Here is a 21,774-nt window from a genome sequence, read left to right on the forward strand (position 1 = left end):
CGGGGCCTGGGTTTCGGTCAGGGCCTGGGGTTTCGGAGCCCCCATCCTGCGGCCTGCCAAGAGTCCATCTGCCAGGCACAAGGGTCCCTGGTGCAGAGCCCGGATACCTGCAAGGCTCCATGAGTCCCGGACAGTCATCCCCCGGGCGGCTGGGCCCCAGGACCGCCTGCAGGCCTCCCCATGCCTGAGGCCCAGTGTGGGGTTTCAGAGCTCCCCTTTCCCCCCTGAGCCCTGCAGCCCGAAGCCCTGCAGCCTTGGAGCCCTGCAGCCCCTGAGCCCTGCAGCCCCTGAGCCCTGCAGACCCCGAGCTCTACAAGGGCAGGCAGGAGCCCTCCTGCGAAGGATTGGGCAGGCAGATTGGTGTTATTTTGGTCCCGGCCATCTGGTCGCACCTGCCCCCTCGGCCATCTGGTCGCACCCAATGCTTTCCAATAGGGCAACCAGATGGCCAGGCTTCCCTGGAAGTCCTGATGAGGCCGATCCCAGCAAGGGCTCCAGGAGGTCGGGTGTCTCCGCGCCCTGGGTCACTCGGTGTGCATGGGTTCCCAGAAAGAGGGGTAGCCTTCCTCCGGATTATTAGGGGCAAGGGTATGCCAGGACACCCCTCCCAGGCTGACTGCTCCCTGCTGGGGACCAGATAAGCTCTGCCAGGGCAACACCTCCCAGGCGTCCGGGGCTCCCTCCTCTGGCCTGCCGCATGGCAAAGTACCCGGGATGGGCTGCCTCTCAGCCCCTTGCCGATGGTCCTTTTTCTCAGAGTCTGCTTGCCCCGGGAGCAGGCAGGGGATGCCCCATCTGTACTCTGATTGATTGGGCACTCTCGGTCCGTTTTGGGATGGACTGCTTGGCCGGCCTCGGCTGTTGTTTCAAGCAAATAGCTTCCAACCCGCATGGAGCGTCTTACTCGAGGGCCTGCCGCCTGGCGGGAGGCCCTTTACCCAGCAGAGTGAAGGCCGAGAGGCCCCGGCAGCTTGTGCCCCCCAGTGGTCTGACCCGAGCGGAAGGAGTCGGTGGCACCAGGCCCTTGGATGCTGCTGCCCAGCTGGTCTGTAGGCCCAGTGTGCCATACTGTTACCCCTCCCTGCCCAGCACATTTCCACAACAGCTTGGAACAACTGTTCCGAGAGGTGCCGCAGCCAGGCTCCGGCACCCCTTTTTCGCTCAGGCTGCGCCTCAGCGCGCCTCACCCTCCTGAGGGAGAGGGCTGGGCCTGCCGGTGCCCATGCGACCGCACCTCTCCACACCCCTCCATCAAGCCCTGCCGCCCAGGCGGGTGGGCTCCTTCCCCTGGCAGGCTCCCACATTATGGAGGGGTGAGCGAAGGTTGCCGGTCGGGGAGATGGGCATGTGCCCCCCCCACCCCGTCAGCAGGTGCACCTACCTGGTTGATCCTGCCAGTAGCATATGCTTGTCTCAAAGATTAAGCCATGCATATATAAGTACGCACGGCCGGTACAGTGAAACTGCAAATGGCTCATTAAATCAGTTATGGTTCCTTTGATCGCTCCATCTATTACTTGGATAACTGTGGTAATTCTAGAGCTAATGCATGCTGACCTCCCAGGATGCGTGCATTTTTCAACCCAAGACCAATACGGGCTCGCCCGGCCGCTTTGGCGACTCTAGATATCCTCGGGCCGATCGCACGTCCCAGTGACGGCGACGATACATTTGGATGTCTGCCCTATCAACTTTCGACCACGGGTAACAGGGAATCAGGGTTCGATTCCAGAGAGGGAGCCTGAGAAAAGGCTACCACATCCAAGGAAGGCTCCTGGCGTGCAAATAACCCACTCCCTACTCGGGGAGGTAGTGACGAAAAATAACACTACAGGACTCTTTTGACGCCCTGTAATTGGAATGAGTACACTTTAAATCATTTAACGAGGATCCATTGGAGGGCAAGTCTGGTGCCAGCAGCAGCGGTAATTCGTGCTCCAAAAGCGTATATTAAAGTTGCTGTAGTTAAAAAGCTCGTAGTTGGAACTTGGGATCGAGCTGGCAGTCCGCTGCAAAGCGACCTACCGCCTGTCCCAGGCCCTGCCTCTCGGCGTCCCCTTGATGCTCGTGTCCTGGGGGTCTGAAGCGTTTTCTTTGATAAAGTTAGAGTGTTCAAAGCAGGCCGGTCGCCTGAATGCCTCAGCTAGGAATAATGGAATTGGACTCCGGTTCCATTTTGTTGGTTTTCAAAACTGAGGCCATGTTTAAGAGGGACGGCCGGGGGCATTCGTATTGTGCTGCTAGAGGTGAAGTTCTTGGACCGGCGCAAGATGAACCAAAGCGAAAGCATTTGCCAAGAATGTTTTCATTAATCAAGAACAAAAGTCGGAGGTTCGAAGATGATCAGATACCATCGTTGTTCCGACCATAAACGATGTTGACTAGTGATCCAGAGACGTTATTCCCATGACCCGCCGAGCAGCTTCCAGGAAACCAAAGTCTGTGGGTTCCGGGGGGAGTATGGTTGCAAAGCTGAAACTTAAAGGAATTGACGGAAGGGCACCACCATGAGTGGAGCCTGCGGCTTAATTTGACTCAACACGGGAAACCTCACCCGGCCCGGACACGGAAAGGATTAACAGATTGATAGCTCTTTCTCAATTCTGTGGGTGGTGGTACATGGCCATTCTTAGTTGGTGGAGCGATTTGTTTGGTTAATTCCGATAGCGAACAAGACTCCTCCATGCTAACTAGTTACACGACCTCCAGCGGTAGGCGTCCAACTTCTTAGAGGGACAACTGGCATTCAGCCACACAAGATCGAGCAATAACAGGTCTGTAATGCCCTTAGATGTCCAGAGCTGCACGCGCGCTACACTGAACGGATCAGCGTGTGCCTACCCTTCACCATCAGGTGCGGGTTAGCCGCTGAACCCCGTTCATGATAGGGATTGGGGATCGCAATTATTTTCCATGAACGAGAAATTCCCAGTAAGTGCGGGTCATAAGCTTGCGTTGATTAAGTCCCTGTTCTTTGTAAACACCGCCCGTCGCTACTACCGATTGGATGGTTCAGTGAGGTCCACGGATCGGCTCAGCCGGGGTCGGCAACCGCCCTGGCGGAGCACTGAGAAGACAATCAAACTTGACTATCTAGAGGAAGTAAAAGTTGTAACAAGGTTTCGGTAGGTGAACCTGCCGAAGGATTATTAATGGGGGAGTAGCACGTGTGACCGACGGCGCCAGCCTGAAGCCCTCGGCCGCCTCCTGCAAGCACGCACCCTAGGCACAGGGCCGGACCCTGCCCTGAGGCGCCCGGTTGGCAGAGTGGTCCGTGGCCACATGGGGTGCTCGGGTGAGGACTGGGACTTCAGCTGGCCTCTTCCCCCCTGTGGAGGGCCCGACTGATGCATGAGGGACCGGGCATGGGGGGCGGCCCCATCCCCTGCCCCTCTCTGATGCGGATCCCAAGTTCACCCGGCGCAGACCCCCACCACGGTGGGGGGATTAACCGAATGACACTGCATCCCCGGGCTGGTACCACTCCTCCCTTGAAAGGCCCTGGCACTGGCTGGGCCCTCCCACGCCCGATTTCCGGCCCGACTGTGGTCCGGGGAACCGAGTAGCGGCCATTCTCGAGCAGCAGAGTGGCCTGGAAGAGATGGGGCCAAGGGCCTGCGCGGGGACCCAGCTCCTCTCGGTGGGAGGCGTGCAGGACGGGGAGCCACCTGGCTCTTCCATTCCGGCGCCTCCGACCTGGGCAAAGGGTGGGGTGGGCTGATCGCCAGCCCGCTGGCACGGCTCGAGCCATCCTGCGACGGACGGCTGACGTGCAGGTGGAGCGACCCTCCCTCTTTGCCAGGTACCCGGTTCAACCTGGTCCTATGCGGCCAGGCCGAGGGGTTTGATGACTCATGTGGTCCCTCCTGGTTACCCCGGGAGGGACCGGCGGCTGCCTGCTCCAGTTGCACTGGGAGCCCCCTTCCTCACCCGTGGGTGGGTGGGTGGTGGGTACTCCCGGGCTGAGTGCCTGGCAATGTTTTTTTCTCCCCACGGTGCAGTCTGACTCCTAGATGGGAAGCCTTGAACGGGCGCCCAGGCCATCTCGCAACACGGGCAGCGGATGGACGGCATCGCCTTCCTCCCGCCTCTCCTGAGCCCGCAGGTGGGCGAAAGTTTTTGAAAAGTTGCCTGTGACTCTTGGTGGTGGATCACTTGGCTCGCGCGTCAATGAAGAACGCAGCTAGCTGCGAGAATTAGTGTGAATTGCAGGACACATTGATCTTCAACACTTCGAACATCTTGCGGCCTCGGATTCCTCCCGGGGCTATGCCTGTCTGAGGGTCCCTCAATCGTGATTCACCCTGGGGCTTCCCTGGGACGCGGCTGGGGCCATTGCAGGGTTAGCTCCGCTTCCCCTTCGTCCCCCCACAAGGTCAGACCCCCAATTGCCCGTGGCAGGGTCCCTCGCCGGGTCCTGCCGCAGAGGTACGCCGACAGTGCGCCTGGCCCCTGAGAATGGGGTCTGGTGACCGGTCTGCCCCGGGACCCGTCCTGGGGCGCCTGGCTGCGTGGCTGTCTGTGGTGTCCCACCGGCTGCCCACGTGCATGCGCCTCGGGCACCCACCTCCGTGGCTAGCTTCCTGGGGAGGGCAAAACCCCTCTGGATCCGATCCGGGGAAAGAGGACGCATACTGCCTGGACGCCAGGCCCCCTGCTCCGGCAGGAGCCTGGCCTTGCCCAGCAACCCCCGTTTGACGCTCCGGCGTCAATCTTCCGACTACGACCTCAGATCAGACATGGCGACCTGCTGAATTTAAGCAGATTACTAAGCGGAAAAGAAGCCAACCAGGATTCCCCCAGTAACGGCGAGTGAAGAGGGAAGAGCCCAGTGCTGAATCCCCGCCCAGCGCCGGGCACGGGAAATGTGGCGTACAGAAGACCGACTCCCCGGCATCGCTCAGGGGGCCCAAGTCCTTCTGATCGAGGCTCACCAAGCGGACGGTGTTAGGCCAGTAGGGGCCACCGGCACCGGGATCGGGTCTTCTCGGAGTTGGGTTGCTTAGGAATGCAGCCCAAAGCGGGTGGTAAACTCCGTCTAAGGCTAAATATGGGCGCAAGACTGATAGCCAATAAGTACTGTAAGGGAAAGTTGAACAGAACTTTGAAGAGAGAGTTCAAGAGGGCGTGAAACCATCAAGAGGTAAAAGGGTGGGGCCCGTGCAGTCCACCCGGAGGATTCAACACGGCGGGAAGGTCGGTGGCCCGGGAGTTCCGGATCCCCTCCGCAGGTCTGGCTCCTGGGCCCTACCTGGCCCCCACAGGGCGCATTTACTCCACAGCAGTGTGCCGCGACCGGCTCCGGGTCGGCTGGGAAGGCTTCGGGGTGGTAGGTGGCCCTCAACTCCGGCGGAGGTTGTTACAGCCCCCTGGCAGACGCTTTGCTGTGTCCGCGGGCCGAGGGTGATTCGACCGCCTCTATGACCTCCCCCGGGCACCCATCCCCGGCTGCCCCTCAGGGCGTGCTGGGGCAGTTGAAGGGGGGACAGGCTCCCTGCTCCCGGCGCAACTGTCGACTGGGGCAGACTGTTCTCAGTGAGCCCGACCGCGTCGCGCTACTGAGCGGGAAGGCCCGCGCCGGGCGCAAGGTCATCTTGAAACACGGACCAAGGAGTCTAACGAGTGTGCGAGTCGGAGGGCCGAGTGAAACCCTGTGCCACAACGAAGGTGAGGGCCGGAGCGCGCCGGCTGAGGTGGAATCCCGCCGTGCTTACACCGGCGGGCGCACCACCGGCCATCTCGCCAGCTCTGTCGGAGAGGTGGAGTATGAGTGTGCGTGATAGCACCCGAAAGATGGTGAACTATGCCCGGACAGCGGTCCTGAGGTGCAAATCGGTCGTCTGACCTGGGTATAGGGGCGAAAGACTAATCGAACCATCTAGAACCTGGTTCCCTCCGAAGTTTCCCTCAGGATAGCTGGCGCTCAGAGACCCCAGTTTTATCTGGTAAAGCAAATGATTAGAGGTCTTGGGGCCGAAACGATGTTAACCTATTCTCAAACTTTAAATGGGTAAGAAGCCCGGCTCGCTGGCGTGGAGCCAGGCATGGAATGCGAATGCCTAGTGGGCCACTTTTGGTAAGCAGTACTGGTGCTGCGGGATGAACGTAATGCAGTGTTAAGGAGCCCGATGCCGATAATCATCAGACCCCAGAAAAGGTGTTGGTTGATATAGACAGCAGGACGGTGGCCATGGAAGTCGGAGTCCGTTAAGGAGTGTGTAACAACTCACCTGCCGAATCAACTAGCCCTGAAAATGGATGGTGCTAGAGCGTCAGGCCCATACCCGGCTGTTACCGGTGCTAAGAGCCGCGGGGGCTAATCCACGACGAGTAGGAGGGCCGCTGCGGTGAGCACGGAAGCCCGGGGGGAGGGTCCGGGTGGAGCCACTGCAGGTGCAGACCTTGGTGGTAGTAGCAAATATTCAAACAAGAAATTTGAAGGCTGTAGTGGAGAAGGGTTCTGTGTGAACAGCAGTTAAACATGGGTTAGTCGGTCTTAAGGGATGGGCGAGCGCCGTTCGGAAGGGGCGTGCGATGGCCTCCCTTGCCCTTGGCCGAGCAAAAGGGAGTCGGGTTCAGATACCCGGAGTGGCAGAGACGGGCACCCTCGCAGCATCCAGTGCGGTAACACAAACGGTTCCGGAGAAGCGTGCGGGAGCCCCGGGGGGAGTTCTCTGTTCTTTGTGAAGGGCAGGGCGCCCTGGAATGGGTTCTCCCCTAGAGAGGGGCCTGAGCCTTGCAAAGCATCACAGTTCCGGCGGCGTCCGGTGAGCTCTCGCTGGTCCTTGAAAATCCGGGGTAGATGGTGTAAATCTCATGCCGGGCCGTACCCATATCCGCAGCAGGTCTCCACAGTGAACAGCCTCTGGCATGTTGGAACAATGTAGGTAAGGGACGTCGGCAAGTCAGTCCGTAACTTCTGGATGAGGATTGGATCTAAGGGCTGGGTCGGTCGTGCTGGGGCGCAAAGCGGGGATGGGCGTGCGCCACGGCTGGACGAGGCACCTCCCTCTGGGGCGGCGGTGACTCTGGACACGAGCCGGGCCCTTCCTGTGGAACGCCCCAGCTGCGGTGGTCGCCTATCCCCATGCCCCCTCCCCGGGGTCGCGGGGCCAGTGTTCTGCCTCGGCCGGCGCCTAGCAGCTGACTTAGAACTGGTGCGGACCAGGTGAATCCAACTGTTTAATTAAAACAAAGTATCGCGAAGGCCCGAGGCGGGTGTTGACGTGGTGTGATTTCTGCCCAGTGCTCTGAATGTCAAAGTGAAGAAATTCAATAAAGCACGGGTAAACGGCGAGAGTAACTATGACTCTCTTAACCTATTCTCGGTTGTAGTGGCCTTTACCTCCCAGTGGTCCTGCCGGTAATTGCCTCTGAAGTGCTAGACTCTGCGTAGAGAAGCATATAGAGACAGGCCAAACAAGGTTCTATCATGGCAGCGAGCGTGATAGTGAGAAATGGTGAAGCAAACAAACCTAATTCCAGATGGGGTAGTTCCCGGAGAATAAAAACCACGTTAAGATGGCGTAAGGAGGTGCTGTCTTTCCCAGAAATCATTAACCTCCTCACCGAATTTGACAAACCAGCACCCGCTTCCAACAATGCAACAGTGAACAACGATTCAGATCACGATATAGGCCCTAGTTCACCCTCCATAGCAGAAGAAGACACAACAATAGACCTCAGCAAATCCATCGAGTTTGTGGCCTCCTCAGCCAAAAATGACATTGGTACAGCAAACTTTGAAAATCTACCCAATGTACACGAGGTCAGCGAAAATGTAATAACAAAGAAAAGTGACTACACAAAGAAAGTCACTTATTGGAAGTACCCAAACGAAAAATATAAATGTGACTTATGTGTAGACATAATGGGAACTTTTAAAGAACCGAGAAAACATGTCTCCAACAAACACAACGGCTTCTATCTTAAAACGTACTGTTCACAATGTGATAAAGAAGCCGAATACCACAATATTGCATGCCATTATGCCAAATGTAAAGGAAGACCTCAAAAAGGAGAGCTGCCATTCCTGTGCTGCTTCTGTGACCTCAGATTTGGAACAAAAATTGGTGTTTCTCAACATGCTCGGCATGCGCATCCAAGAGCGCAAAATGAGGCTAGACTAGCAGCTTTAGCAAGCAGCAAACTGTCAAAATTATGGTCACAGGAAGAAATACTGCTACTAGCAGAATCGGCAAAAGTATATTAAAATAAGAGGAATATTAATGCGCTGATGGTTCCACATTTTGACAATAAAAACAGAAAACAAATTGCAGAAAAAAGAAGAGATAGAAGAGATAAAAGCAAAAAATCTGCAAAAGATGTACTGGCAGCATCAAATGTTTCGGAAAATGACTCTTGCGATGAACCGGAGGTTACAATGGAAGTAACAACAGAAAAGCGCAAAGACTTTTTCAACCGCAAACGTGTGCAAAAAAATCAATAACTTTGATGAACTGGAAGACAGAATCACAGAAATCGAGAAGTACACCCAAAACCTAAAGCAACACGATGTTGCTGTGGATCTGATGGATGAGGTAGTGACTTATATATCGCAGAAAACACCACTGATATAAGTCCTACACCAGCAAATGTACCAACAAATGAACCAGCAAGAGAACTCAATAATGAGCCTATTAACCCTGCTCCAGATGAGCACCAGAATGCCTCAGTAGAGAACAAGATCATAAAAAAAACAAGAAAAAAACTGAAGGCTTAATAGGACGCACAAGAAAAATTATGCCAAAGCAAAGGGCAGCTATAAAGAATACCAGGCAATGTTTCAAAAAGAAAATTTGCCAGGATTATCACTGATGGGGCAGAAGATGCCACTTGCCAAATCAGTGCTGATGAAATCTTTCAATATTACAAAAACATAACTGAGAAAGAAAACAAGAAAAATCCTAATTTTATGCTGATTGAGCGGATACCAGAGGACTATGAAATTAGAAATCTATGTAAAGAAATAACACTGCTCGAAATAACTCATGCCTTTGAGAACTCCAATTTAAAGAAAGCAGTGGGGCCTGATAAGATTGGTCTGAATGACTTGTATAAAGTACACAGCAAACAACCAAGACTGCTGCCCAGAATTCTATTGTCTTGTTCGATGATGAGAAGAGTACCAGAAATTATCAAAAAGAACCAATCAATTTTGATACCCAAGAATGTACCGATTAGTTAACTTAAAAAAATCAGTAACTGGCGTCCAATTACCATCGGTACTGCATTCATGAAGTTATTCACAAAAATATTAACTAAAAGACTTTCATTTTTTGTTGATTTGAATACGACACAAAAAGGCATCATAAAGGTGAGAGGTTGTCTTGAGAATCTGACACTCCTGCAAAATATCATAAAAGGGGCACGAAAAAACAGTCACTCAATAGCAGTTGTGTTCATTGATATATCGAAAGCCTTCGACTCTGTCATACATGGTCACATTATACCGAGTCTCGCAAGGCAAAGAGTTCCATCATACATCAGAGACATAATAAAAGACTTATACACTGACTCAACAACATCTTTCAAGGGAAAGAAACAACGAATCAACTCCTGAAATAACAATGAAATCTGGGGTCAAGCAAGGTTGCCATGGATCCTCTGATCTGTGATCTTCAGAAAAATGGTAAGGGCTTCACATTTGGATCAGATGGTCTTATTTTGGAACTCACCGCTCTCGCCTTTGATATCACAGTACTCAGCAGTACCTGGGAAGGATTGAGTACAAATCTGAAAAATCATTGAAAAGTTCAGTAAAACCACAGGATTAAAACTTAGGGGCCCATTAGGATGGCGCGCGGATTGCCTCCGCCAGGGTAGCGGTGGCCACCGCCACCCTGGCGGAGGCAATCCGCCCGCCATCCTTCCCTGCATTCCCCCCGCCATATTACGATGGCCCCGGTCGCCTTGTGGGGGGTGCACATGGGGGGTACCTATGGTACCCCCCTTCATTTGCATATACAAAGCGGCAGGCACCGCGCGGTGCCTGCCGCTTTGTATATGCAAATGCTGACAAGCATTTCTAGCATTGTGGCGGGCGGTGCTGAGCGCTCCGCCCGCCACAATGCTAGAAATGCAGGATGTGCCCGCCACAGTGGTGGGCACATCCTAATGCCACCCCCGGGACCCCCGCCCTTATGGCGGGCGGTCCCATTCCCCGCTAGGATGACGGGCGGACAAAGTCCGCCCGGCATCCTAATAGGCCCCTTAATGTGAAAAGACACATGGATTTTATATTAGTCACCATAAAGATAAAATCCTGGTTAACAACCGTAAACCATGGCAATTTGAAAAAGAAAATATTGAAAATATTCATCCAGGAGAAAGTGAGAGATACCTCGGATTGAACTTTGATCCACACACTGGTCATACAAGCAACAACAAAATGAATGAGGTTCTTGTCAATTGGGCTCAAAAACTTGATAATCTACCACCTAAGCCCACGCAGAAAATAGAAATGTTGTGCCAGTACTTGGTACCTAAACTATCATTCAAATTGGAAATGACAGGAACAGAAGCAAAAACTTTAAATGTTCTGGATCAAACAATAAACAAGTATGTCAAACACTTTCTACACCTTTCTGCATACACATGTGATGGTCTCCTATGTTCGAAAAGATCATTTGGGGGCCTCAGTATTCCAAAATGATGTACACAAATTGGTCTCAATAAAGTCAATAGTTTATTGTATCTCAGGGCAGCTCCAGGCCTGTACAGAGCACATTCATTCATGTATGCAGGAGAAGATATGAATGAAAAAAAATGATAATATCATCAAAACACCCAAACTTAACATTTTAGACAGTAACTTTCTGAGCTATGATTTGAATTTGTTAGCAAGCTTATAATGAGATGTACACTTTCTCGCAGCATACATGTCACCCTTATAAAGCATCATGTTTTAACATATAGATTTATAGTTGACACAAGAGTTAGTATAATTTTCTAGATGTGAATTTTTCTAGATGTGCTTTTTCTAATTAGATGTGCAATTTATAGATGTGTATTTCTGTTTTATATATATGTGTGCTTATAACAATGTAGATAGAGTGTGTACATCATACTTATTGAAATGTCTTAAATGATAAATAGGTCTCAAATAATCGCATACACATAATCATCACACATTGATTATTGATGTCCTGCTAATCATATTTTAATTTCTGAGGACTGTTCGTAAACAATCTTAAAATTGTTGGAATAGTACTGCAAGGTGTACTATCTCTGGCCTATACGTGATCCCAGTTCCAGTGAGGACAGCATTTGTGGCTGTACTCCGGAGCGAAAGAATGTTGTATTGTTGGAAGCAAAACCAAATTTTCGCTGATGGGCAGAATAATAACCCAGAATGAGCCACCGCGAGGTGGTACAGATTAGCCAAATGCCTCGCCATCTAATTAGTGATGTGCATTAATGGATGAACAAGATTCCCACTGTCCCTACCTACTATCTAGCGAAACCACAGCTAAGGGAACGGGCTTAGCAGAATCAGCAGGGAAAGAAGTCCAGTTGAGCTTGGCTCTAGTCTGGCACTGTGAAGAGACATGAGAGATGTAGGATAAGTGGGAGGCCCTCGGTCCGCCGGTGAAATACCAGTACTCTTATAGTTTTTTCACTTACCCGGTGAGGCGGGGGCGAGCCCCGTGGGGCTCCCGTTTCTGGCTCCAAGCGCTCGGCTCCCGCCGGGCGTGACCCCCTCCAGGGACAGTGGCAGGTGGGGAGTTTGACTGGGGCAGTACACCGGTCAAACGATAACGCAGGTGTCCTAAGGCGAGCTCAGGGAGGACAGAAACCTCCCGCGGAGCAGAATGGCAAAAGCTCGCTTGATCTCGATTTTCAGTATGAATACAGACCATGAAAGCGGGGCCTCACGGTCCTTCTGACTTTTTGAGTTTCAAGCAGGAGGTGTCAGAAAAGTTACCACAGGGATAACTGGCTTGTGATGGCCAAGTGTTCATAGCGACGTCACTTTTTGATCCTTCAATGTCTGCTCTTTCTATCATTATGAAGCAGAATTCACCAAGCGTTGGACTATTCACCCACAAATAGGGAACGTGAGCTGGGTTTAGACTGTCGGGAGACAGGTTAGTTTTACCCTACTGATGATGTGTTGCTGCAATAGTAATCCTGCTCAGTACGAGAGGAACGCAGGTTCAGACATTTGGTGTATGTGCTTGGCTGAGGAGCCAATGGGGCAAAGCTACCATCTGTGGGATTATGACTGAATGCCTCTAAGCCAGAATCCCCCCTAAACCGTAATGATACCGCAGTGCCGTGGAGCCTCGGTTGGCCTGGGATAGCCAGCCTCTCTCTCGAGGGACCGGTGCGTAGAGCCGCTCGCTTGGGGACCGGAGCGCAGACGGAAGGGGGCTGCCTCCATCGCCCTTAGTGCACTGCATGTTCGTGGGGCACCAGGTGCTAAATCATTCGTAGACGACCTGATTCTGGGTCAGGGTTTCGTAAGTAGCAGAGCAGCTACCTCGCTGCAATCTATTAAAAGTCGTTCTCTGAGCCAAGCTTTTGTCTCTCCATGCGTGGGTGCCCGCGGACGTTCTCCTCCACCACACCCAGGGGTAGGTCCCTCTGCTGCTGGGCCTTCGGGAGGGACGCAGAGAGGGTAACGCGGGCCTCCACAACGTGCCCTCTGGCACGGGTGCCTCCCCCTCCCGTCCCTGCCTCACCGGGGTGCAGGGATGGGGCCACTATCCCTTGCGGGTCGGCAGGGTGACCAGATGGCCTGGGTTGACCGGGCCTCCCCTTCCCGTTACTCCTGGGCAAGTCAGGCAAGGAGGCGAGCAGCAGCCACCTGGGGGAAGTAGCCTCCCGAGTGGCTGCCTCGGTACGCCCAGCCACCATCACCGGACTGCAAGGGTGACTGGGTACGGCACCCTCCCAGGCCATCTGGGCGCTGAGCCGTCCCGGGCCATCTGATCGCCTAGCTGCGTGACCAGATGGCCCTGTGGGCCGGGCGACCAGATGGCCCTGCGGTCAGGTTGACCAGATGGCCCTGCGGTCAGGGCGACCAGATGGCGCCGTGGGCAGGGCGACCAGATGGCTCTGTGGGCTGGGTGACCAGATAGCCAAGCAGGCTGGGTGACCAGATGGCCCTGCGGGCTGGCCTCTGGGTTAACTCCAACTTTTGTCCCTCCCCAAAGTTCTGTAAGCCCCCACTCAAGGGAGCTTAATAGTCGAGAAAAATGGGCTCCCCGGGCAGGACGTTGGGGTGAGGATTTGGCCTGGGCTTAACCCTCCTTGGTTCCTGCAGAGAGTCTGGGTGCTGGGGGCAGGGGGGTCCACCGGGGCCCGGGGAGGCTCTCCTCGGCCTGGCTACGGCTCGGAAGCTGGAACCGAGCCCGGGCCCGGGGCTCGTGCTGCTTCCCCGGGTCCCAGGCTGCAGGAGCCCCCCATCCTGGAAGCCAGCCGAGGGTCCGGGTGCTGGTGACGGGGGTCCACTGGGGCCCAGGGAGGCTCCCCCTGGCCTGGCAAGGGTTCAAAAGCGGGGACTGGGCCCGGGGCTCGTGCTTCGTCCCAGGGTCCCAGGCTGCGGAAGCCCTCTGTCCTGGAAGCCAGCTGGGGGTCTGGGTGCTGGTGATGGGGGTTCACTGGGGCCTGGGGCGGCTCTCCCCAGCCTGGCTAGGGTTCGGAAGCTGGGACCGGGCCTGGGGCTCGTGCTCTGCCTGGCGGGCCCCAGGGTGCGGGAGCCCCCGTCCTGCAAGCCAGCCGAGGGTCCGGGCGCTGGTGACGGGGTTCCACTGGGGCCCGGGGAGGCTCTCTCCGGCCTGGCTAGAATTTGTAAGCTGGGACCGAGCCCGGGGCTTGTGCTCCGTCTGGTGGGCCCCGGGGTGCAGGAGCCCCCCCGGCCTGCAAGCCAGCCGAGAGTCCAGGCGCTGGGGATGGGGGTCCACTGTTGTCCGGGGAGGCTCTACCTGGCCTGGCTGCTTTCAGAAGCAGGGACCGGGCTGGGGAGCAGGAGTGGCTGGCTTTATCCGCTATGCTGGCAGAGCGGAGTTTTCTGCCCGCCCCTAACACAGCAACAAAATTCTTCTCTCGCATATCCCTGTTGTGTCATAGAAAGCGCCTCTTTGTCATGCAGTGCGGGAATTAGATGCTTTGAGGTTGTAGTCTGTCACTAGCTGTTCTGCGGTCTTCATCCATCACTGTATTGGCTGCTGCATCTGCATGTGTTTACTGTTCGGAAACGGTTTTAGTTTCCAATACACTCTGTAGGGGTATGAGCACTACTGTAATGAGCGTTGATGTGATGCAGACTTGGAATCCCACTGGTAAATATAAAACAACAACAACAAAAAAAAACTCATCTTTTGGTTCACTTTGCTCTCTCGGGGGTAAGGAGGGAATGTACTGCAATACCTGGTTGATGGGTGGAGTGGAAAATAAAATGCGTACTGCAGCTCTGTATTCATGGACGTGGTCTTTTTTTAAACCATAATGCTTACGTTTTGTAAGAATATAAGTAATGGACATTGAAACATCTCCCTTCTTGGTCCTGCAGTCATGTCCTTAACTTTTCAGGCAAAAGCGTTAAAGTAACCATGTTGTTGAAAGGTGAGCATGGACTCGGGCACACCACAGGTATGGCGTTTGCACCGGTCCACTGCATCCGTGGAAGGGTGGTCATGCAGCGCACAATAGTGACGTGGCGCCCCGGCCTCCCCTAGCCCACTGGTGATTCGCTGTTGCCTGTGTGCACCGGAAGCACTTACTAGTGCTTCAGGTTTGCGCGATCGGGCAACGTCGGGCAAGCTGGTCGGAACCGGCTTGGCCGCCTCAAGCGTATAAAAGGCTGGGTAGTGGAGTGGACAGTCTCTCTTCTCGCCGCTCCCCAGCCTGCAGTTGTGAACAATGGGTCAGGGTCTCAGGCGGAGGCCCCATTTTTCTAATTCAGCCACTTCAGGCTTGGGTCTCCCCTTCTCACCATCGCCAGTGTACCTTCAAGTATCTACGGGCCTTGCCATGTTAGAGGTCTGCACAAGGCGACCACGTTTCCCAGAGTGTCCTGGGTTGCGCATGCCATACAGCACCTGAAACAGCGGTTTGGTCGAGTTTATTTTGAGTAATTTCGGACAAGCCTTCCTGCCAGGTACAAGGATGACTATTTCCACATAAAGTAATTCGGCACAGAAAGTGCATAGTTAAGTCTCACTGGGCCTGGCATCTTAGCGATATTAAGATCTACTGTTCTATGGAGTACGCCTAGAAATGCTTTTTACCAATGGCGAGGTCAAAGGTTTTTCCAAGAGGAGGAAGAGGTGGACGGTGCTGCAAGCCACAATTCTTCACACAGGGACAGGTGCCTGGACAACAAGCTACTTATGGCTACCTAGGGGGTAACGAGCCAGAGCACTTGGGTAGGAAGGGCGTAGTGGAGACCCTACTTACAGAGGGTGGGTGATTGTCAAAGGATGCCCTGAGGCGCTAATAGTAGGGTCACACATGAGTCCAAGATTCCACTGAAAAGGGGGCGAGTATGTGTGGGCCTTTAAATCACCTGGGGAAAGAATTATTAACCGGTTGGTTAAATTATTCAGGACCCCGAAATTGAGGGCAATAGGTCATGGGTGCATCCGGTGCAAGCCTTTGTTCCTGCACGATGGCACACAGAGCTCTAGACTGGGTAATGACGTTTTTTGGGAAAACCTACTGGCACGGTTAAATGGAGCAAAGAACGAAGCATGACCTTTCTAGAAGGTGGAAGGGGGAGGCCAGATAGTCGGTCAACTATACTGGCCTGTGGCAGTAAGGTCATGATTGGTGAGCATAGTTTTTGGTCCTTAGTGGGCATCACCATTGTGAAATGGGGACGCTCGAGGAGGAGGGTCTCTAATGGAACTCCAGGGGCAGTTAAGGCCGGTAGGCTGGAAGGGTGCGGGGGAAGGGAAGTCTTGCTTCTAGTAGGCTGTTTGGCCAAATCCCGCACATGCATGCGCTCAAGGGTGCAAGGATGCAAAACTGCAGCGGCCCCTTTATGGAATTTAATGTTGACGGCGTGGGGGGGCCCGGGGGAGGTTTCCATCCGGTAAGCTGGGCCCCCTGCGTAAGGTCACTCCGGTAGGAGGTTGGGATCTAGCTTGATCTGGACCTGAGGCCGCCAGACATTGACCTTGCCATAGCCTCTAACAGGGATACGCAGAAAGAGAATATCTTCATTGTTTAGCTTACAATAGGAATGGCTATGTATTAAAAGCATGTTAAGGTTAGCCAATTGACATCTTGAACCTATCAACGTATTGGACTTTCGGGTGATGTGTACATAATGTAAATAATATGAATTTTAATGTTTGCTTCTCTTATGTAGTAAAATATGGCCGGGTTTTACGACCTCTAACCCAAAATTGTGGTGTTTGAATTGTTTGCCTTGGTGGAGAAGGGATTCAGAAAAGGGGGTGGTGATGGACAGAGTATCTGAATTAAACAGAACGCTCATACCCAGTCAACAGATCAGGGCTTGATCCATCACCGTTTTTTAGCTCACTGCACCATCCCAGCTCAGAACCTGGCTACATACAAATTAGTCTGTCCCTGGCCCAGTGCATCATGGGAACAGGGCAGACCAAACTACCAAGCCAATTCTTTACTGGGAAGGTAACAAGCTTCCAGGGACCGGTTTCTGGCATTACAGCTGTCTTCGGCCCGGCTTGCTTGAATCCTGATGGTGCAATGAGCAAGGGACTCACATCTGAGTATACACTTCCACGCTTATGGTGGACAAAACGATTCAGAAAAGGGGGTGGTGATGGACAGAGTATCTGAATTAAACAGAACACTCATACCCAGTCAACAGATCAGGGCTTGATCCATCACCGTTTTTTAGCTCAGTGCACCATCCCAGCTCAGAACCTGGCTACATGCAAATTAGTCTGTTCCTGGCCCAGTGCATCATGGGAACAGGGCAGACCAAACTACCAAGCCAATTCTTATACTGGGAAGGAAACAAGCTTCCGGGGACCGATTTCTGGCATTACAGCCGTCTTCGTCGCGGCTTGCTTGAATCCTGATGGTGCAATGAGCAAGGGACTCACATCTGAGTATACCCTTCCACGCTTATGGTGGACAAAACGATTCAGAAAAGGGGTGGTGATGGGCAGAGTATCTGAATTAAACAGAACACTCATACCCAGTCAACAGATGGTGGAGAAGGGGGCAGTGAGCCCCATGGGAGCTGGGAGGAACCATACCCCAAGGATTCTTGGTAAAGAGGAGTGGGATTTAGGCAGTACCAGACCATATTGAAAGGCGGGCACGGACTCAGGCACGCCGCCAGTATGGCAGTCGCACCGGTCCCCAGCATCCGCGGGAAGATGGGCGCGCCAGGCACAATAGTGACGTGGCGCCCCGGCCTCCCCTAGCCACTGGTAATTGGCTGTTGCCGGCGTGAACTGGAAGCACTTACTAGTGCTTCCGGTTTGCGGTAGCGGGCAACGTTGGGCAAGCCGGTCGGAACCAGTTTGCCCGCCTCAAGCTTATAAAAGGCTTGGGAGTGGGCGAATGGTATCTCTCTTTTCGCCGCTCCCCAGCCTGCAGTTGTGAAGGATGGGTCAGGGCCTCAGTCGGAGTTCTCAACGATTCTTTTTCTCCACCCACAACCCCTAAGGCAGACATGTTTCGTAATTTGATTGTTTTTTCCATTTCAGGAGGAGTAAAGTCTATTTGATGGAATTGTCATAATGTTGAAATAAAAGTGTTTTGATTAACTAATCTTTTTCAATTTTCAGGAGTTATATTTTGACGTATTTTGTATGCGTTTTCCTTGGTCAGGCGATAAGGTCACGATTGGAGAGCATAGTTTTCGATCCTTAGCAGGCATCACTATAGACAAATGGGGACGCCTGAGGGGAAGACAGAGGGTCTCTCATGGAACCCCAAGGGCAGTTACAGCGGGTAGGCTGGAAGGGTGCGGGGGGAGGGAAGTCTCGCTTCCAGTAGTTTGGTTAGAGAGTATCAGGTGGCAAATTTAAAGGCCAGACGAGGCGGACCCTTAAGACCCAATAAACAGGCAGGCGAACCCTTACACAAGCACATCAGCTCAAGATTCAGTTATCTATTCGCGCCAGCAGTGGTGGATGGATTTACTATTTTACTAGCACACCGAATATAACATTCTACAGTGGCTCCAGTGTACATATATACATCGAGAACAACTTGCATTATAAGGTGGAAAAGTCTTGAGAAGGTCATCTATTTATTTATTTAGTGTTTTATAGAGCGCGAACCAGACCCGTGAGGGTATCAGAGCGCTTTACAGTAGAATTCGGGCAATATATAACAAGGGGGAAGGAGAGTCCAGGGATAAGGGAACAAATGGAAACAATACATGGTAAACCAAACCAATCATAACAATCAATTACTATAAGGGGTAGGAGCGAAAACAATGCAATAAACTAGAAAAGCAGTCTCATCACCCAGAAGGATAGTTCGAAGTTCAGGGTGGGTAACATAGGGAAGGCAGCCAAGGAAAAGTGCAATGATTTACTTCTCTTGTTTTTAAGTCCAACAATGCTATTCTACTAGAAGTGGTTGATAAATTGCAGCATATCATCATATCTGCTGTGTTTAGAAAAACTGTCCTGAAGAAGGTGTTATTTACAATACCGAAACGCTGCGTTGACAACTGTTTCTCCAAATATATTTTGAATGTAATGTTTTTATGTAATATGCACATGATTGTATTGTAATGAATAAATTGCTTTTTTTAAAATATGATTTGTTATTGTTCATTTTTTATTGTAATCCTTTTGACATTGTAGCATTATTGGTTCCTTTTATGTTATGTAATATCCTTGACTACCAGCAATATTGTATAGACTTTCTCACACCCCTATTGAATGGGATTGTTTTAGGGACACTTTTGTTTCACGTATTTCCCCCATCCCAGATTGGATTAGCAGGGGACCTCCCTTTCTTTCTCTACTTTTCTAGAAAAGCTTGCATAAGTCTGGCAACAGCTACAATGTTAGACCAGACCATAAAACGGTTTCTACTAAAGAACCTGCACTGAAGAAGGAAAGATGTTCAGCAGCACATGGACACTTGCTCAGCTTTTTTTGTCAAGAAACTTTGTCAGCTTTTCAATTAGCAAAGCTGGGAATGTTTTCAAATGTGCAAAAGTGCTTTTGCTCAGTTGTGCATCTTCATGGAGGCCTGATGATTGCATTCATGCACTGTTTTTAAAATAACATTTAATAACACGGTCTGGCTGCCTTTTAGTACAGTAAATAACTGATATAACAGAGAGGAAGATTGCTTAGTAAAATAAGGTTTGGAATCACACATTGCTGACAAACTTTCCAACTTTCTGAGTCTAGAAGATGCTTTTTATTTAAATGCATTATAATTGCATCTGTTATTTATGCACCAACAAGCAGCTCCTTTTTTGATCTTCGTGACATAACGGGCAATGATATTATACATAACAATTTACCTTTTAAAATATGACCATTTAAGTATATCGGACATGTAATTAACTATGGTTGAATTTTGCAGATCTGCGGACCGCGAATTCGCGCGAAATCGCAAAACAAACCACAAATTCATGGATTTTCCCGCGAACTCGCTGATTTCTTTGCGATTTGCACTGGAGTACTTTCTACTGGCTAATCCAGTAAGGACTACCTCGTTGGGTAATGTATAGTGCTTTTCCTACACTGCAGCTGCGTAAAGGGCCAGATGATTTGTCTCCACTGACCATGTGTGCCTGTAACTTTGCCACTGCGCCAAAAGGCGCCGACGTCCCTTGAGTGAGCTGTCCATCATAGTTGGCAAAGGGCGGGAAGACGTTTGATACCGCTAGTGTGTGGTGCGGGGCCAAACGAGCGGGGCTTCCATGCGTGTCAACATGCCTCTTGTGTATAAAGGGTCAGAGAGCAAGCATGGCAGCAGGTGAGGAGAAAGCAGCCTCCTGGTCACAGGAACTACACGGGGATTGCGCTTGAAAAACTCATGGATGCAAAGACCTCCCTCGAGTATTACAGCAAATTTTCAATAGCAGATATGGGGTTAAAGCACACTTGCCCAGGCTTGTTACCTAATTTGAGCTTCAACTCGGGCACCTGCTTTATTTATATCTGTAAGTGCTTCCTGTTGAGGTTTAATTTTTGTGACAGGAATGAATCCTGCCCTGCATAGTTATCCACGAAGGTGCCACCGTTTTGTGCAATACCTCTACTCAACTGGAGTACTTTCTACTGGCTAATCAGTAAGTGCTACCTCGTTGGGTAAATGTATAGTGCTTTCCCTACACAGCAGCTGCGTAAAGGGCCAGAAGATTTGTCTCAACTGACCGTGTGTACCTGTAACTTTTGTCCCTTGAGTGAGCTGGCCATCAAAAAAAAGTAAAAAATCCGCCCGCGAGCGAATTTACGAAATTTGCGGCAATTTCGCGAGATTCGCAGATTGCGAAATTGCCGAAAATCCGCAAGTTTCCCGAGCGGAACGGATTTTTGGCCCATGCTTACATGTAATCCCGCTGTATTTCTGTACATCAACCGTTTTCCAGTTTTTTACATTTTGTAATGGGTCTTGTTAGATTCTTAAAATCTATTTATAGTTACATCTAAGAAGCTTAACCACAGTGGAGCATTGTCACGCTTAAAGAGGTCATACTGAGTACCATAACATTTAATTGGTTAAAATAAAGATGCAGGATACTGCACTACATGAGAAGTTATTAATTTACCAGGGTCACACCTCTTAGGACTAGAAACAATCTGTGTGTGTGCTTTACAACATGGGAACTACAAGAATTTATTTGATGTTTTCCCCTTTTTTCTAACATTTACTTTTCACATCCGGCAGATCGCCGTTCAGAGGGCAAGCAGGAGCTACTGGGCTAAACTGTCAGGTTTGAAGCCCTTTACTCCTAATCTCCCTGGGCCCGACCTACTATGGAACTCGAGCAACTGGGCCTAGTTCCCTTTTAGTACTTGACTCTAAATGGCAGCGCAGGCTCAGCAGTATAAGGCTTCTCTGGTGGGAGGTAGACACGGGGGTGAACACAGGCTCACATCTCATAATACGTTTCACAGCAGCAATAAATGATTTCCCAGTCAAATACTTGCTTTTCGAAAAAAGTTGCTTTTGTTTACGACCCCAAAGTAAAATAAGGCATTCACAAGCCATACACACAGTCCCCTGAGAGCAGGGCTCCAGAGTTTAATATCCGTGTTCCAGAGTCCGTCTCCCTTCTTGCTAGTGGCAATAGTTTTTTCCCATTCACTATAGGCAGTATTCAGGTTAAGACCCACTAATAGTCTGAGTCTCATAATTTCCACTCTGACTCTTTATTAAAGCCAAAAATGTTCTAGTGCCAAATCGCTCTATGGCAGGCGAGTTCGCTGGCTGTGTGGTCCATAAATCAGTCTTACCTACACCAGCAGGATCTGAACAACTGGAATCTCAGAGTGCACCCCCTTTGTGTGTGACCCAATGGTTTTCTACAGTAAGTTCCTCACAAGTGGCCGAGGAGGGGTAGCGGTCAATAGTCTTTGGGTTACTCACATACGGGTCTGTGGATTCAGAAGTCGGGGTGTCCTCGATGCTCCTCTGATGCTGGTACATTATCTTCGATCCTCCCCACATGAGAGGGGGTGTGACGCTCATGGTGCTTGTTCTCTGTTGGGAGCCTGGGCTGGCTCGAGTCACCATAGTGGCCTCCTCCTCAAGACGACGGTCTTGAACAGACCAATTCCCCCAGTAAACGTAGCCACCGCCCTCACTCTGTACACAGATTATGGCCTGATTGGCAAAGCAGTA

At 51.6% G+C, this 21,774-nt stretch overlaps 1 protein-coding gene, 1 non-coding gene and 2 pseudogenes across 3 annotated transcripts in view; 3 read left to right on the forward strand and 1 right to left on the reverse strand.

The window, feature by feature from the left end:
- SCUBE1 (signal peptide, CUB domain and EGF like domain containing 1) overlaps window positions 1–21,774 on the reverse strand; it is a 1,931,683-nt gene that overhangs the window by 18,542 nt on the left and 1,891,367 nt on the right. The gene's annotated exons all lie outside the window — the stretch shown is intronic.
- On the forward strand, window positions 1,379–3,152 carry LOC147751729 (18S ribosomal RNA; annotated as a pseudogene).
- On the forward strand, window positions 4,136–4,287 carry LOC147751730 (5.8S ribosomal RNA). Its single transcript, XR_015300150.1, has one exon. It is a non-coding gene; the product is annotated as a 5.8S ribosomal RNA (ribosomal RNA).
- On the forward strand, window positions 4,724–12,529 carry LOC147751731 (28S ribosomal RNA; annotated as a pseudogene).

The sequence above is a fragment of the Lissotriton vulgaris genome, chromosome 1_1 (genome assembly GCF_964263255.1).
Source record: "Lissotriton vulgaris chromosome 1_1, aLisVul1.2, whole genome shotgun sequence".
NCBI classification, from domain to species: domain Eukaryota; kingdom Metazoa; phylum Chordata; class Amphibia; order Caudata; family Salamandridae; genus Lissotriton; species Lissotriton vulgaris.